Source organism: Arvicanthis niloticus, chromosome 15, assembly GCF_011762505.2.
Source record: "Arvicanthis niloticus isolate mArvNil1 chromosome 15, mArvNil1.pat.X, whole genome shotgun sequence".
Classification (NCBI taxonomy): domain Eukaryota; kingdom Metazoa; phylum Chordata; class Mammalia; order Rodentia; family Muridae; genus Arvicanthis; species Arvicanthis niloticus.
This window is the reverse complement of record NC_047672.1, coordinates 63,054,669-63,073,690: the sequence shown is the minus strand read 5'-3', so window position 1 is coordinate 63,073,690 and position 19,022 is coordinate 63,054,669. Positions and strand designations below refer to the sequence as shown.

Sequence of the window (19,022 nt, the reverse complement as noted above, 5' to 3'; positions counted from 1 at the left end):
CTTCACAATAGCCACGAATAAAATAAATTATCTTGGAGTGAATCTAACAAAGCAAGTGAAAGATCTGTATCACAAGAACTTCAAGTCTCTCAAGAAAGAAATTGAAGAACATCTCAGAAGATGGAAAGATCTCCCATGCTCCTGGATTGGCAGGATTAATTTAGTAAAAATGGCTATCCTGCCAAAAGCAATCTACAGATTCAATGCAATACCCATCAAAATTCCAAATCAATTCTTCATAGAGATAGAAAGAGCAATTTACAAATTCATTTGGAATAACAAAAAACCTAGGATAGTGAGAACTATTCTCAACAATAAAAGAACCTCTGGGGGAATCACCATTCCGGACCTCAAACTGTACTACAGAGCAGTAGTGATAAAAACTGCTTGGTATTGGTACAGAGACAGAAAGGACGATCAATGGAACAGAGTTGAAGACCCAGAAATGAACCCGCATACCTATGGTCACTTGATATTTGACAAGGGAGCTAAATTCATCCAGTGGAAAAAGGACAGCATTTTCAACAAGTGGTGCTGGCTCAACTGGAGGTCAACATGTAGAAGAATGCAAATTAATCCATTCTTATCTCCTTGCACAAAGCTCAACTCCAAGTGGATAAAGGACCTTCACATAAAGCCAGGTACACTGAAAATATTAGAAGAGAAGTTGGGGAAGACCCTCGAATACCTAGGCACAGGGGAAAAGTTCCTGAACAGAACACCAATGGCTTATGCTCTAAGATCAAGAATCGACAAATGGGACCTCATCAAATTGCAAAGCTTCTGTAAGGCAAAGGACACTGTCAACAAGACAAAACGGCAACCAACAGATTGGGAAAAGATCATTACCAATCCTACATCTGATAGGGGGCTAATATCGAATATTTACAAAGAACTCAAGAAATTAGACGCCAAACAACAAAATAACCCCATTAAAAAATGGGGTACAGAGCTAAACAAAGAATTCTCAACTGAGGAAACTCGAATGGCCGAGAAGCACCTTAAGAAATGCTCAACATCCTTAGTCATCAGGGAAATGCAAATCAAAACAACACTGAGATACCACCTCACACCAGTCAGAATGGCTAAGATCAAAAACTCAGGTGATAGTAGATGCTGGCAAGGATGTGAAGAAAGAGGAACACTCCTGCATTGTTGGTGGGGTTGCAAGCTGGTACAACCACTTTGGAAGTCAGTCTGGCGGTTCCTCAGAAAATTGGACATAGCACTACCTGAGGACCCAGCTATACCACTTCTGGGTATATACCCAGAAAATGCCTCAACAAATAACAAAGACATATGCTCCACTATGTTCATAGCAGCCCTATTTATAATAGCCAGAAGCTGGAAAGAACCCAGATGCCCTTCAACAGAGGAATGGATACAAAAAATGTGGTACATTTACACAATGGAATATTACTCAGCTATTAAAAATAATGAATTGGAGAAATTCTTAGGTAAATGGATGGATCTAGAAAATATCATCCTGAGTGAGGTAACCCAATCACAAAAGAACACACATGGTATTTACTCACTGATAAGCGGAGATTAGCCCAAAAGTTTGAAACAACAAAGATTCAACTACCAGACGACACGAAGCTCATGAAGAAGAAAGAACAAGTGAGGATGCCTAGGTCTTTCTTAGAAGGAGTAACTAAATAACCAAGGGAGCAAATATGGAGACAAAGTGTGGGTCAGAATCTGAAGGGGGGTTGTAGGGAGACCATTGTGTCTGTGTATGGTATTCATTCCATAGGCAGTCACCAAAAATAGACGCTGATAGGGATGTCAGGATGGGAAAGCTGACAGCAGCCTGATAAGGCTGTCTCCTTAGAGGTCTCTCAGAGTCGGACATACCCAGAGACAGATACCCACAGCTATCCATTAATCTGATCAAAGTTCCCAATGGAGGAGTTAGAGAGTAAATTGAAGGAACCGTGAACCTTAAGGGCTGGTGGCCCTGTGAGGAGAGCAAGAATACCAACCAGCCAGAGCTCCCCAGGGTCTAAACCACCAGCCCAGGAGCACATAGGGAGAGACACATGACTCCAGCTGTATATGCAGGGGAGGATGACCCTGTTGGGCATAGGTGGGAGACAAGATCATTGGTACCCTGAAGGCTGAGCACTGAGGGGGGGGGATCTGAGGGTGGGGAGGGAGGCTGGGGGTAGGTGGTTAAACACCTACATAGAGGCAGGAGGAGGGGGGATGGGATAAGGGGTTCCTGGGTGGTGGGGGAAATATGGTAAGGGGATAAAATTTGAAATGTAAATACTATATCCAATAAAAGAGGGGGAAAATAGAAAAGCGGTTAGAACCAACATTCTTAATAAAATGTCAGCCCTCTTTTAAAAAAAAAACTATCTTGATACTAAAATTTGTTTTGAGAATTGTATATTGCAGAATGATCAGCCTTGGTGTATCTACTCAACAAGCAAGCTGGGCAGACCTGCTCAAACCTCTGAGGTCAGTGAATTCCATTTGGAGGCAGCGAAGACACAGCATCAGAGGATTGTCAACTTGCTCTCCCCCCCACTCCTCTTCTAATATCTCAACGCCCATAATCAGCTTGAAGAAGCTAATGATGAGTCAACGCCCCTATTCCCTGGGCATGGGGACTAAGGTGGTAAATGTTGGGCTGTCTCCCTAGGGAAAAGTAGTGGTTTTGTCGGAATAGAGAGGATTAGCTAGGGTTTATTGCATAGCCATAACCTATTAGTAGAAATCTGTATAATTAATATCAAGATGAAGATATAAATTCTTAAATGGCACCAATTTACTTTGTTTACAAATTTTAAGGTTTTCATTGGCATGAGCTTCTTAGTGATATAAGAGTGAGATGAATATTGTTACTCTCATAGGCATTGTACCAGTATAACACACTTAGGAATACAAAGCTTAGACCCAGTCCTTCTTTAACTTTTTTAACTAATTTGAGATGGTCAGCCTGTGAGTTAAGGGACTATAGCAAATTCATGACTTGGAGTTTATTATAAGGGTGTTCTCTATGTTTTATTCAGAAATAGCTGAGTGGAGTTAACAGGCAACAGTCCAGATTACCTTACATGGATAGCTGGTCTTCAAAACATCAGAAATCCTTAGAATTGACATGACAAACATTTCAGTATTAATGTTCATTTTCATTAGAGACCTGTCTGCTCCAGACAGCTTCCTATGTTAAATTCTAAGAAGAAATTGAGCATCCTTGGAGTTACTCCAGTTGTGGTGAGACAGCCACTAGGCAAGAATTGCCACTTTCCTTCTACAGACAAATTACTGTCCAGAAAAGGACACACTTGCAGAATAGTCGACTGATTATATCTGCCAAGACAGAGTAATCAGCCCTTAATAATTCTGTAGCACTAAGGTCTGTCAGATGATCCTGGGCCAGAAGGCAGAAGAACAGATGCTCCAATGTTTTGAAGTAGAGCGAGTGTCCAGGTGTTCAGAGGTCTCTATAAATTGGCTAAGTGTTAGAAGCTATGCTTTGTGCTTCCCACAATTATAGTCAACTCAGTCATTCTGGATTTCTGACGGGGTTGAAAACTTATAGCTATTTACTTTGAGAGAAAAGATCTGAGTGTATGGTCATCAGCTGACATTCATCCTAAAGCCAAGGAAAAAGCCAGGTTCAGAACTAAGTGTTTTAGTTAGGATAGATGACAGAGGTGCTGGTTAGTCAACAAAAGGATGGACTGGGTATTAGGACTATCTTGTACAAATAGGTACAAATAGGCATAATTATGCTCTAATTGTATTTTGAGAGAAAAGTTTCCTTTTAACAGGAAGGGTGATGTGTAGGAGGAGCTAAGGTGGGAGGAGTACTGAGAGGAAGAAAAGGAGTAAGAAGAGGAGAAGAAGAAGGAGAGGAGAAGCTAGGTGATGAAAGAGAGATAGAAGGGGAAGACAGGGAAGCAGATGTTCATGTATCTCCACCAGTCAAAGATAGTTGATATATCTAGGTTGGGTAGTGGGTTACACCTCTGATTGAACAATACCAAACTCATAAAGCCTATGATTAACATTTCTTAAAAAATGTATAAATGCAAAAAGGAAAAGGGGGCATGGGATAGGGGTTTTCTAAGGGGGGGGAATGGGGAAACGGGATGGTATCTGAAGTGTAAATGAAAGATCTAATAAAAAAAAAAAAAAAGAAAGTTTTACCAAAAGCATGGAAATGTCAAAAACTTAAAATTTTGTTGTATTTAATATTATTTACAAAATGAATATTTTATAAAGTATATCATTTATAGCTAGGTTCAAAGGCAAATAACCATAAAAGCCCTGAAAATCAGCCTGCCTGCAGCCTAGTAAGCTTTCTTAAAGATTTTTCAAGCTATGATTATATATTTGTTACTCTTAAAGACTTATTTTTGTGACTGGACTCACAATTAGAAGTAGAAGCTCTCAGCAAGGACAGTCTATGTCTCTTGGCAATCGGTTCTTGGAACTTTTCTTTGACTTCCTTCATTCTCTTGGCCAAAAGTCTAACTTATTCTACAACATCCTCCTTGTTTGTTTTAATACCTTGTTTCTTCAGATCAACACATTGACATTTGTGATACAGGACATGTAGAATAATAACAAGATGCTGTATCTTGGGTTCTTTGTTCCTGAGCTTCTTACTTTCTCTATTTAAAGGCTTTCTGCAACATATTGGCAGACATCATCTTCTTTAGAAAGATTAAAAAGCTTTCAGATTCTACTAGCTCTTTTAGGTCCCAAGCAACAATCCATAGTAGTTCCTGTCAGTCCAAGAATATCATTCTCTACTTTTTTTTAATACAATAACCAAATTTACAGCACTCAGATTGGCATCCATAATGCATCTAAGAATAGAATTATGCATCCTCTCTCCAATTCTCCTCGGTCTGTAACAAAAATGTCCCTTCCTCAACAGCAAGTGTACTTGGCCACAGGTCAAAATGGCTTCCTTCTTGTTTGTTATTCCCACCACTTATCAGGACCATGTAATCTTCCATTCCTCAGCAAGAGCATCAGCAGCTACCACTGTGGGTGTGTGCTTCTCATGGAAGGTATTACTCTTGAGTTCATCCTCCACTTAAATGAGTTTCTGACAGCCAGTGGCAGGCAAGGAGATTCATCTTGAAACAACCCACTACCTACTGCTTTTACAACTTTTATACAGAAATCATAACAAATGAATTATATTAGTAACCTGATTCATGTATAGTATAGATAACAATTTCTACATTTTATACATAAAAATTAAAGACATCAAGAATCACAAAAATAATTTTATAATGATGCCTTACTCACTTACTCTGAGAATTATAAGCATTTTTTTCATCTGTTGACTTGTAACATCCCTTAGGCTATTTTAAACAAAAATCTCATAACCTAATACTATTACACGGCTAAAAAGACATAGTATTAAACTGACTTCTAATGACTTATCATCATACTCACAGAAAACTATATCTCTCATTTCACATTTGAGAAGCTTCTGTTTGCAGTGGATGATGATTAACACAGAGATCCACAGTTTGCCTAGGTATAGAATGATCAGCCCTATAGGGAACATAAATAGGACAATACCACCTAAAGGCACAGAGATCATTGCAGAATGGGGGTGGGGAGGAGTTTAAGAGCAAGAGATTGGAAATTACTATAAAGAAGCATTATCTTCTGGACACAGCAGGCTAGATGTACATATGAATTCACAGCACTTTCGAAAGCATAAATGAAACTCATGCAATCCCAAGCCAGACCAAATCCCATGAAGGAAGTGGGCATACAACCCCACCCCAACCTATATGGTTATCAGCAATTGTTAAGTTTCTAGGAAAGGGACTCTTGTTTTCTCTAAGATTCTAGCCTGTGTGAACAATATTCCAGAAAAACATCACATTTCTAGGAATATTTGGGCACAAGTAAGTGATCTTGAGAAAGATTTTTTAATGGCATAATGTTGAGTGAATAAGAATATGGGGGATGAATTGGAAATGAGTTGGGTGAGAGGGGTTTATTTAAAAATCATTTATAATGTTCCTGGTTTTTACTTAATAGGGGATCAGACTTGAGAAATTCTTTCCCATTGAAATTCTTTAATTTTTTGCCTTGTTTATAAATAGAAAAATAACAGAAGACAAATGAAAAGAATTAAAAAAGGAAATACATGTTTGTTCAGAGAAAATATGATTTATATGTGCAAAACAAAATCTTTTTATATGAAGTCTTCAGACTTTATATGCCCCTAATCTCCCATTTAAATGGTGGCTCATCTTCTCTATAACACTTGATTCTAAAGGCAGAACAGGGTGAAGGAGGTTGAGTGGCTCCCTTCACTAAAGATAAAAGTATGTTGCACAAAAAGCTCACAAAGAAAACTAATGCAAAAATATCTAATATGTGCTAATCCATGGATAAATAAACTTTTACCTAGACTCCTGTACCCACCACACCTTACAAAACCCTCTTTGACATATTGAGTACTCAAATATGTATCAGACTTTTTAAATAAGGTTTTTCAAGTTAGGGTTTAACTTGAAAATTTGAAATACATTATGTGTATTAATTTTTTATAGAAACATATACATTTACATGTTATACCTCCCACTCCTTTCTTGGCATATGTCATTTATTAACCAGAATATATTCATAAACATCAGTTATTCACTTGCCCTCAAGTATATCTCACAGATAGTGCAAAAGGAGAGCATGCTATCTCAGCCCAAAGAGTCTCAGTTAGGAGGAACACAAATCTAAGGTCAACTTGCGATATCTTAATGAGACCTTGACTCAAAAAATAAAGTCTAAAGTGAAGTAGAAGTACTTTTCTTACTCTCCTTTCCCATATCTAAGACAATCTTCTAAAATATTCATTCTGCATACTTATTTCAAATGATGATTATCACAGTAAGTTCACTATGACCCTAACTATCTACAAAGGTCTGAAGAACTTTCTACTCTTGGTTATTTTCTATAACATGATTTCTGGTTTCGTCTTCATTTTTGGCTTTTGTTTTCAAGTGTCTTAGGGTTTCACTGCCATGATGAGACACCATGACCAAGGCAATTCTTATAAAGACAAACATTTTGTTGGGGCTGGCTTATAGTTTTAGAGGTTTAGTCCATGGTAGGAAGCAAGGCATTGTTCAGGCAGACTTGGTGCTGGAGGAGCCAAGAGTTCTATATCTTGATATTCAGGCAGACATGAAGAGAGTATTGTACACACTGGGAGAAGCTCGAGCATCAAAGCCTACCTACACAGTGACACACTTCCTCCAACAAGGCAAGAACTTCTCCAATAAGGCCACACTCTCTAATAAGGTCACTCCCTGTGGGCCAAGCAGTCAAACACATAAATTTATGGGGATCATATCTATTCTAACCACAGCACTTCATTCCTTGACCCCCATAAACTGGTAGACATAACATAATGCAAATACATTTAGTGCAACATCAAAACTCATCATAGTCTATCACAGTTTCAACAATGTTTAAAAATCCAAGTTCAAAGTCTCTTCAGAGATTCATGTGTGCTCTTAACGGCAATCTCCTATAAAATCACGTTTAAGAAGGAGATTATATACTTCCAGCATCACGGGATATGTGTTACCATTCCAAAACATAGTGCTGAAATACTGGAGCAAAACAAGACCAAAAGGCAAACTCTGAACTTTACATCTTCATGTCTGATGTTTAACTCTTTTCAGCTTTGTTAACTACAATCCAATTCTTTCTCCTGAGCTGGTTCACTCGCTGTTGGCAGCTTTGCTCAGCTGGTATCCTATGGCTCTCACATCTCTAACAAATTGGCGTTTCCAAAACACCTTCATCTTCATAGCTTCTTGTTCCAGTGTCTGGAATCCACACATGATCTTCTGGGCTCCTCAAAAGGGTCACTTCTCCAGCTCTGCCCTCTGTAATATTCCAGGCTCTGGCTGACTCCACTCCACTGCTGCTGCTGTTTTTGGTGGTCATCCCATGATACTGTCATCTCCATTATGTTGGGTTCTTCCACAGCAACTAGGCTACACTCTCACCAACATGCTTTCATAGGCGTTCTTCATGGTGCCAAGCCTCAACTTCTTTGCATGATCCCTTTTGTCCTAGGCCTACAACTGCCACTGAGTCTGCACCTTCATCAATGGCTTTTCCTGGCTTCTTGCAATATCAAGCCTCAGCTGCTCTCCATGACTCCCTCAGACCTTCAAAGCCAGTGCCACCTAAGTAATTCTTATATCAGCTACCAGCAAAAGGTTTATCACTGGAACACAGCTTTGTGTGTGTGTGTGTGTGTGTGTGTGTGTGTGTGTGTGTGTGTGTGTTTTCTCAGAAAACACTTCCCAAATGATTTCACCTCAGTGATGCTGGTCTCTTCTTTTTCTTATTGAAAAAAAAATTTAACACAATATATTCTAATCAATCCCAGTTTCCATTCCTCTAACTCCTCTCAGATCCTCCACATCTCCCTAACCTCCCAACTCCATATTATTTCTTTTTTAATGTTTTTATTCACTTTACATTCAGTTCACAGCCCCCTCCCTCCCCTCTTCCCTGTCCCACCCATAAAAATTCCTCTCTTAGGTACTACCACACCTAAGTAGTCCTAGCAGGCCTGGGCATTGAGGCCCAACCAGGAAAGCCAGGAAGAGGGAAAAGGATCTAATCATAGGCAACAGAGACTGAAACAGCCCCTACTCCATCTGATGCACAAGGAAGACTCTCATGAGATATTTATGTTCCTAGGTTCCTGTGTGCAAGCATAGAAGAGTAACATTAATAGTGTCAGGATTGATTCTCTCAGATCACATGGGTCTCAAGTTGGGGTAGTCAGTGGTTGACTGTTTTCTCAGTCTCTGCTGCATCTTTATCCCTGCATATCTTGTAGGCAGGCCAAATTTTGGGTTGAAGGTTTGGTGGGTGGATTGATGTTCTCCCTTCTCTGGAAGTTCTGCCTAGCTACAAAAGGTGTTCACTTTACTCTCTAAATTACCTTCTGGTAGGCGTCTCAGCTAGGGTCACCCCATAGATTCTTCTTATTCTTTTCTCTTTCAAGCTTCCAGGAAGTCACCAGAGATACCCCTGATGCCAATTTCCATTCTCATGCCAGCCTTCTCTTGCCCCACTCTCTTCACACCTGATTACCATCCTTGTTCCACTCCTTTATTCTTTTCCTACCCAGTCATCTTTCTCCATCCTTCTGTGATGAATATTTAGCTTCTTCTGAATGAGATTCTCACATCTACCCTTGAGACCTCCTTATTACCCACTTTCCTTGGGTCTGCGGCTTATAGCATAGTAATTCTGCACTTTATGACTAATGCCCACTTAGGTTAGTACATGCCTACATATCTTTCTAGCTCTGGGTTACCTTCCTCAGAATGGTGTTCTCAACTTCTATACATTTGCCTGAAAAAGTAAAAATATCTTTGTTTTAATAGTTGAATAGTATTTCATTGTGTACAAGCACTACATTTTCTTTATCCATTCTTCAGGTAAGGTTGTTCTTTAGGAAACCTATAGGTTGTTTTCAATTTCTAATTATTACAAATAAAGATACTGTAAACATAGTTGAGCAAGTTCCTGTGATATATTGTTGCAATTTTGGTTATATGCCCAAGTGTGGTATAGCTGGGTCTTGATGTAGAACTATTCCCATTTTTCTGAGAAACCACCAAATTGATTTCCAAAGTATATGTACAAGTTTGAACTGCCATCATCAATCTTTCTTAAACAGAGAAATTGTCCTTAGGTGTAAACCATTTGCATTGCTATTAAAATCATTTTTATTCTACCCTATAAATATACTAAAATCAAAAAATGGTATTTTCAGAAAAAAGTGTTTAGCTGTTTATTCCATAGTACACAGGTTATATCACTAAATTACTTCTTATTCATTTATGGCTTGAGAAATACTTGCCTAGTGTTCTTTAAAATTTTTTGTCATATATATATATATATATATATATATATATATATATATATGAAAACAAGAGAAATATGAAAATGAAAAGAATTAGAAAAGAAATAGATTTGTTCTCAGAATGCATAATTTTTGTTGTGTGAAAAACAAGATCCCTCATGTAGATAAGACTCTGTCTTCAGACTTTATATGCCCATGATCATTTATATGATGGTTCATCATCTCTAACAACTGGGTCTACAGGCAAACAGGACAAATCAGGTTAAGTGACTCCCTTCAACAAAGTTCAACTATTTTAATTAATTCTGCACAAAGTCAAATATTCTAAATTGAACAAATATATTATAAACAAAAATATGTCATAGGAAAATACACTCACTGCATTATTAATAACAAATAAAAAATTGGTATGCAAGAACTAACTCATATAATATTAAACACACTAATATCACTGGAATGTACAAGCTTCTAAAAATACAAAAGTAAAAGACAAATTAGGAATATGTAGCAGAACACTTTATAGCATATAAAGAAAGGCAAGTGTGACTTAGCTCCTTGAGAAATACTTAGTATGTATCAGTCCAACTGAAAGTTTACTGTAACAGAACAGTTACCATTTTACCTACAAATTAGAAAATATTGAAGCCCTTGGCATCATACTGTGGGCTTATAGTAGGCAAAATGGATATTCTCATGTATTACTTATACTGTTGTAAAATAGTAATATATGATAGGAAATTTAATGAGTCAACATTTGACAATATGGGGAGATCTTTATCATTTAATGTGGTAAGTGCAATTCTAATATGGAAGCACAGTGTATACTAGCAAAGTATTTAAGAAGCTAGACATAAGAGTCTTTATATGATAAATACAAAACTGTAGATTAATTAAAGTATACTTTGTGTGGTAGTTTGAATATGAATGGTGGAGCAGATCCCAGGCAGCAGCTCTGCACCCAATCTCACAAAACCCAGAGGAAGTGGGACTGCCAGGAGCTCTAACCCAGGAAGTATCTTAGGTAAGGAGACAGCAACACCACCCCAAACTGGGAGTAGCTGGGACCCACTAGGACCCAGGAATTCACTCCTGGCCTGGAGCACTGGTACCTTCCAGTCTGCACCTGAGCACTGAGCAGATCTTGGGACCCAGCTCTAACCCCAGTAGTAACACCTACCCAACACAGTTCTGAAACAACCAAGATAATAGGAAAGACAGGCTCCAGTCAGAAATAATGAGTGCAGGTAGCAATTGGGAGATCCAGATGGCAAAAGAAAAGTGCAAGAACATAAGCATCAGCAATCCAGGGTACTTGGCATCATTAGAACCTAGTTCTCCCACACAAGAAAGTCCTGAATTCCCCATATCACAAGGAAAGCAAGATTCAGATTTAAAATCACTTCTAATGATGATGATAGAGGACATTAAGAAGGACATAAATAACACTCTCAAAGAATTTGAGGAGAACACAGGTAAACAGCTAGAAACTCTTAAAGAGAAAACAAAAAAATCCCTTAAAGAATTACAAGAGAACACAACCAAACAGGTGAAGGAATTGAACAAAACCATCCAGGACATAAAAATGGAAATAAAAACAATAAAGAAATCTCAAAGAGAGAAGACCCTGGAGATAGAAAACCTAGGAAAAAGATCAGGAGTCACAGATGCAAGCATCACCAACAGAATACAAAGAATAGAACAAAGAATCTCAGGTGCATAAGATATCATTGAAAATACTGACACAACTGACAAAAACATTGCAAAATGCAAAATGTTCTGAATACAAAACATCCAGGAAATCCAGGACACAATGAGAAGACCAAATCTAAAGATAATAGTTATAGATAAGAGTGAAGATTCCCAACTTAAAGGGACAATAAATATCTTCAACAAAATTATAGAAGAAAAATTCCCTACCCTAAAGAATGAGATGCCCATAAACATGCAAGAAGCCTACAGAACACCAAATATAATCTAGAAAATAATACCTCCCGTCACATAATAATCAAAACACCAAATGCACAAAACAAAGAAAGAATATTAAATGCAGTAAGGGAAAAAGGCCAAGTAACATTTAAACACAGACCTATCAGAATTACACCAGACTTCTCACCAGATACTATAATAGCAAGAAGATCCTGGACATATGTCATACAGACTCTAAGAGAAATCAAATGCCAGCCCAGGATACAATACCCAGCAAAATCTAAATTACCATAGATGGAGAAACCAAGATATTCCATGACAAATGAAATTTACACAATATCTTTCCACAAACCCAGCATTACAAAGGATAATAGTAGGAAAGCTCCAATACAAGGAAGGAAATTATACCCTAGAAATAGCATGAAAGTAATCCTCTTCCAACAAATCCAAAAGAAGATAGCCACAAAAGATAATTACACCTCTAATAGCAAAAAAATAACAGGAAGCAACAATCACTGTTCCTTAATATCTCTTAACACCAATACATTTAATTCTCCAATAAAAAGACATAGGCTAATGGACTGGATACATAGACAGGACCCAGCATTTTACTGCATACAGAAAACCCACCTCAGTGACAAAGACAGACACTACCTTAGAATAAAAAGGCTTGAAAACAATTTTTCAAGCAAATGGTCCTAGTACACAAGCTGGAGTAGCCATTCTAAAACTTTCAACCCAAGAACACAAAAGGAGGGACTATGGCTCCACCTGTATAATTAGTTGAAGGTGGCCTTGTCAGGCATCAGTGGAAGTGGAGGGCCTTGGTGCCTGAAAGTTTGGATTCCCTAGTGTTGGGAAATTTGAGAGCAGTGAGGCAGGAATTGGAAGATAGTTGGAGCACACCCTCATAGAAACTCCCAGAATTATATAGACTAGATATGACAGAGGCAGGCTGCCAGAAGACTAGATTCCAGAATTCAAACAAAAAATTATCTTGATACTAAAATCAAGCTTAGCAGACCTGCTCGAACCTCTGATGTCCTGGAATTGCAGCTGTATGCAGTGAAGACACAATGTCAGAGGCTTAGCAATTTACTCTTTACCCTGCCACCCTTTAATATCTCAACACTCATAATCAGCTTTAAGAAGTTAATGAAGAGATGGCACCCCTATTCCTTGGGCTTGGAGACTGAGGTGGTTAATATTGGGCTGTCTTTCTAGGGAAAAGTAGTGGTTTTGTTGGAACAGGGAGGAATAGCTAGGATTTATTGCAAATCCGTAACTTATTGGTAGAAATCTATATAATTGTTATTAAGCTGAAGTTATAATTTCTTAAATGGTACAAAATCTACTTTGATTTCAAATTTAAGGTTTTTATTGGTATGAGTCTCTTATTGATATATAAGTGAGATTAATATTGTTACTCTCATAGGCATTGTGCCTATATAACACATTTAGGAATACAAGGCTTAGACCCAGTCCTTCTTTAACTTTTTTAACTGATTTGAGATGGTTAGCCTATGAGGTAAGGACCTATAGCAAATTCATGGCTCTCAGTTTATTGTTAGGGTGTTTTCTATATTTTATTTAGAAATAGCTGTGAGGAGTTAACAGACAACAGTCTAGGTTGCCTTACCTGGATAGTTGGTTTTCAAAACATCAGAAGTCCAGAGAATTGATGTTACAAATATTTCTGTATTAATGTTCATTTTGATTAGAGATCTGTTTGTTCCTGACAGCTTCCTGTCTTGGATTCTAAGAAAAAATTGAGCATCTTTGAAGTAACTCCAGTAGTGGTGAGACAGCCACCAGGCAAGAATTGCCTCTTTTCATCTACAGACAAATTACTGTCCATAACAAAACACACTTGCGTAATAGTCGACTGATTATATCTGCCAAAACAGAGTAATCAGCCCTTAATAATTCTGCATCACTAGGTCTGTCTGATGATCCTGGGCCAGAAGGCTGAAGATGGGATCTTCCATTCGATAGGGACTGTCCAGGTGTTCCAGAGTATAAATTGGCTAAGTTTTAGAAGCTATGCATTGTGCTTCCCATAATTTCAGTTAACTCAGTCATTCTGGATTTCTGACAGGGTTGAAACTTAGAGTCTCATAGCCAATCTCGGGTAGTTACTTTGAGAGAAAAGATTTGAGAGGTTGCTTTTCAGCTGACATTCATTCTAAAGCCAAGAAAAATGTCAGATTCAGAACTAAGTCTTTTAATTAGGAGAGATGACAGAGGTTCTGGTTAGTCAACGAAATCATGGACTGGGTATTAGGACTATCTTGTACCTTACTGACACAAATTGGTATAGTTATGCTCTAATTGTATTTTGAGAGAAAAGTTTTATTTTAACAGGGTGTTATGTAGGAGGAGCTAAGGTGGGAGGAGAAGAGGAAGAGGAGGAGGAGAGGAGGTGCTAGGAGATAAGAGAGGGAGAGAAAGAGAAAGAGAAAGAGAGAGAGAGAGAGAGAGAGAGAGAGAGAGAGAGAGAGAGAGAGAAAGAGAGAGAAGGAAATATGGAGGCAGATGTTGTGTGTCTCCACCAGTCAGATAGTTGGTATATCTAGGTTGGGTTTTGGGTTACACTTCTGATTGTATGGGTATTTTGTTATAGAGCATTACTAAACATATAAATCCTTTGATTAACAATTTTTAAAAGTTACTAATGAAAAATAAACATCAGAACAAATATGAATGGCCCCCATAGACTCCTGTATATGAATGCTTGGCCCAGAGCCATGATTAAGAAGTGGGGCTATGTTGGAGTAAGTATAGCCTTGGCGGAGATAGTGTATCACTGTGAAAATAGGCTTCAAGATCTTATAAGTGCAAGTCTGCCCAGTGTGTCACATTCTCCTTCTGCTGCCTACAGATTAAGGTGTGGAACTCTCATCTCTTTTTAAATACTACATCTGCCTGTACTCTGCTGTTTCTTGCCTTAACAATAATGGACTAACCCTCTGAAACTGTAAGCTACCCCCAATTAAAACTTTTCCTTTATAAGAGTTGCTGTGGTTAGGGTGTCTCTTCAGAGGAATAAAACCCTATCTAAGACTGTTTGTCATTTTACTGGAGTACTATGCAAGTCTAAAGAAATAAGTAAAAAGTGTCTTACTATAATTAAATGATTTTCAAGACTACTTTATGTAAGAAGGAATATTTATTAAAATTGGTTTCTAAAAGGGGATATAATTTATAAAGAAATTTGACTGCAATTAAAGATTCAAGTATATTTGTAGAAGAAATAGAAATTATGTAAATGAAGTGCCTATATGTGAAATTTTCAAAGAGTAAAAGTAAAAAGTATGGGAAATATAGGAAATATAAGGCATTGGTTGGTTATCCCACAAGCTTGTGCTGCCATTGCTCTAGAATATTTTTCAGGTAGGATAGAATTATAGATCAAAAGCTTTGTGGCATTTTGTGGTCTTTTGGTATTTATGTTCTATTTTGGTAGTATGCAGTGTAGCAGTGTATCTTACCATACCAAAGAAACTAGAATGTGCCTTATTCAGTCATCATCAGAGTTTTCTCCTGCAGTAGATGAGAACAAGTACAGAGAGCAACAGCTAGTTGTTGCACACCCCCCACACACACACACACATACACATAAGACAGACAGAGAGAGAGAGAGAGAGAGAGAGAGAGAGAGAGAGAGAGAGAGAGAGAGAGAGAGAGAGAGCTGGGAACATACCAAATCCTTTCCCTCAGAGCTCAGGAAACCCTGAGGAAGAGAAGGTGGGAAGGTGGAAATGGTGCATGAGCCAGAGGAGAAGTAGGACACAAGGAGAACAATGTCTTCTAAGCCAACTTAGCCATGTGCATATGAACCCACAGAGACTGAAGCAGCAAGCACAGAGCCTACAGGGTCTGCACCAGCTCCTCTACTTATATCTTCTAGTTTTCAGGTTAGCAGAATTATGGGACTTCTGAGTATGGGGATGACTATTATTGTTGTGCTTTCTCTTGAGGCTCTTTTTCTTCTGTTGGTTTGCCTTGTCCAAATTCTATGTGATGAACTTTGTTTGTTTGTTTGTTTGTTTGTTTTGTTTTGTTTTATCCTATTATACTTTTTGCTAAGGTTTATGACTATATCTTAGAAGCCTATTCTTTTCTAATGAGAGACAGAAAGGAAATGAATCAGGATGGGAGGGAGGGTAGGGAAGAACTGGGAGGAGCAAAGAGAAAAGAAACTATAATCAAGGTATATTGTTGTAGTAATTATTTTAAAACAGCCTCCGGTCAACCCAACTGTCTAGGCGGAATCATCTGCCATGTTCCGAGGCCATGAGGCCACATGCGAACCACAGCTAGAAACGACCAGTCAGAAACACCAGCCCTGCCACCCACGAGACACCAGCATGGGAGATGGCTCTGCCAATCTTCCACACTATCTCTGCAAGGCTGGGCATTGCCCAGACCATCCTGTCAACCATGCAGGCTTGGTACAAATGAGACTCTAATACATAGATTATCCAAAGGCTTATATATTTAGTAATGATCAATAACAAGATACCCTTACAATCAGAGGTGTAACCCAATACCCAACCTAGATATACCAACTACCTTGGACTGCTACAAACAAGTGAACATAAGCCTCCATGTCCCCCTCTCTTGTCTCCTCTCTTTCTCTCTCTCTCTAGCTCCTCCTCTTTCTTCTCCTCTTCCTCTTCTTCCTTCTCCTCTTCCTCTCTTTACTTCTCCCACCTTAGCTCCTCCTACATATTGTATGAGAAAAGAGCCCATTTTTCACTAAAAGAAAAAATAAAAAAGAAAGTATTGGTGTAAATTTATAAAGTTGGTCTTTACAAAAAAATACTTCTCGTATCTGAAAAACCTAGAAACAATAACCAACCACCAGTAAAGAGGGTCTTCAGCACCCAGATAGAAGAGGGTCTTCAGCACCCAGATAGAAGAGGGTCTTCAGCACCCAGATAGTGATTTCTAATCATCATAAACACTATTTTCTGCTAAACAAAACAAAGTAAAACAAAACAAAAACAAAGAAAACAAACTAAAAAAAAAAAAAAAAAAAAAAAAACGGTCTTATAAGAATTGATTCACAGTCTAAGATAGCATATGAACAAAGTGTTCCATAGGAGCACTTACCATGGTAGACACCAAAAACTAACAGTGACTACCTCAAGAACTTGACAAATACAAAGGCAGCGATAAGGGCTCCCATCACACAAGGGCAGAAAAAAAAAATGAGCATCATTAAAGAAAGAAACTGCAATAAATTGAAACGTAAGTGTATTTGAATATTTGAAACCATGAGAACTGTTGGGGGATTGGCCATAATTGACTGATACTATTTTTAAAACTGATCAATAATGGAGAATGTAGAAAGCCTTTATCTCTTCCTTGAGGGTAACCACATACTGATGAAATTTGAATGAATTTCCTCTTTATTGAAGTATTCTAATCATTAGAGTAAAAACCGGAATGATGAAATTAAAATACCTTCATTTTGGAACCACAAAGGAAATAATGGATCTATGTGATGATTTTAATGACTATTAAAGTTTTTTTTCAATGGTATAAATAGGCATTATGTGCCTGCAAAATAATTTTATTAAACACATGTTAAATATGTTTGTTAAATATGCACACCCAAATTTGATTAAGCTTTAATACACACATACACACACACACACACTCCCAAATATATATGTATGTGCATATATACAGTTCTTAGAAGGCCCTTCAATGTAGGGATATTCATAAAACTTATTCTATCAAGACCACACTCTGATTTCCATTATGCCAAAATCTTTGCTAGACTGTGACAATGAGAAATGGCTAGGAATAATGGCTTGTGCTGTTGGTTGTTAGTACAAGAATAGAACACATGTTTACCAGAAGCTTTTAAAGATAAGATCTAGTTCTCATCAAACACCTTTTCTAAGGCTTAGATTTTGAATGCCCTTAAATATGTGTCTGTGAGTGGGTTAATCACTGACCTGTTAGCATTGTTGGAGAATGGAAAACTTTTAAAGGGTGTAGCCTAATTTAAAAAAACATTAAGTCACTGGAGCATGCCTTTGAAGGTGTTAGAGATATCCTGTCTCTTCCCTAGCTCTCTTTGCTTCTGGCTTCCATAAGTCAAGCTTTGCTATGTGACATGTTCCCACAATGATGCAGTATCTCATGTAGTCATCAAGAAATGGAACCAAGTTATCAAGAACAGTTATCTTCAGAGCAATGAGCCTAATAAATAAACTGGTCAGATGTTACAGGTGGCTCTCCATACAGCAACACAATGACTATGACCACATGAACTTGTTTACAAGTCAATAGATTTAATCTGAGATATGCTCATTGATGATGCTGGGTAGTGAATCCTTTATAGACGATCTGTGAACAAAGCATCATGATTTCCACCCAGAATCATATCATCAGGTACGAGTCAAGCACATACATTCCACTATGGGCTTTATGGCACAAAAACTTGTTACGTGTAGCTGTCTCTCACTAAAGTAAAATAGAGAAATGAGGAGAGCAGTACAAAAGACTTATGGTCATGTACACAAATACACTTCTGTCTTTTTTAACATAATAAACAGTTCATTTATTTAGTATCTGACACCAGGGAAAAGGATTTTATATTCAGTGAAAAAAAAAAAAAACACATTCCAGGAGTCTGAAGAAATGACTCAGAGGTTGACTGTTCTTGGTGCTTCGAGAAGACCTAAGCTTGGTACCCAGCATCATACCAGGTGGCTCACACCAGTCTGAAACATTAGTTTCAAGGGACTTGACATCCTTTTCTGGCCTTCACAGGAACACTCATGGAAATGGCATATACTCACATAGACAAACATGAGTATTCACAAATTAAAATAAAGCCCATTATCTCAAAACCCAATTTTAAAAAACTAATTGTTGAGATGGTATAACATGTGTGATATAGAAAATAAAGCAATAGAAAAAGGGCTGAAATTTTAAGATGGGGTTGGGGGATAGGAGAGCTTGTGGAGGGTTGAGGCAAACTAAAGATTTATGAAAAAATCCTTATAGAAACCTACTAGCTATTACACTAACTTCAAAATCTATCATAAAGGAAGAAAAAATGTGTGGGGAGATCAAACAAAATTACCCAGAAATAACTCTCCCAGATTATATGGATTATCAAGGAAACCTTCCTACAAGTTATTGGTCAGGGAATTCCCAAAGCAACACAGTAAATTTTTAT

General features: G+C 37.9%; 1 pseudogene; it reads right to left on the bottom strand.

Annotated features, from left to right (window-relative positions):
* Positions 1-4,342: 4,342 nt before the first annotated feature.
* Positions 4,343-8,036, bottom strand: LOC117720473 (small ribosomal subunit protein eS6 pseudogene; annotated as a pseudogene).
* Positions 8,037-19,022: the final 10,986 nt, after the last annotated feature.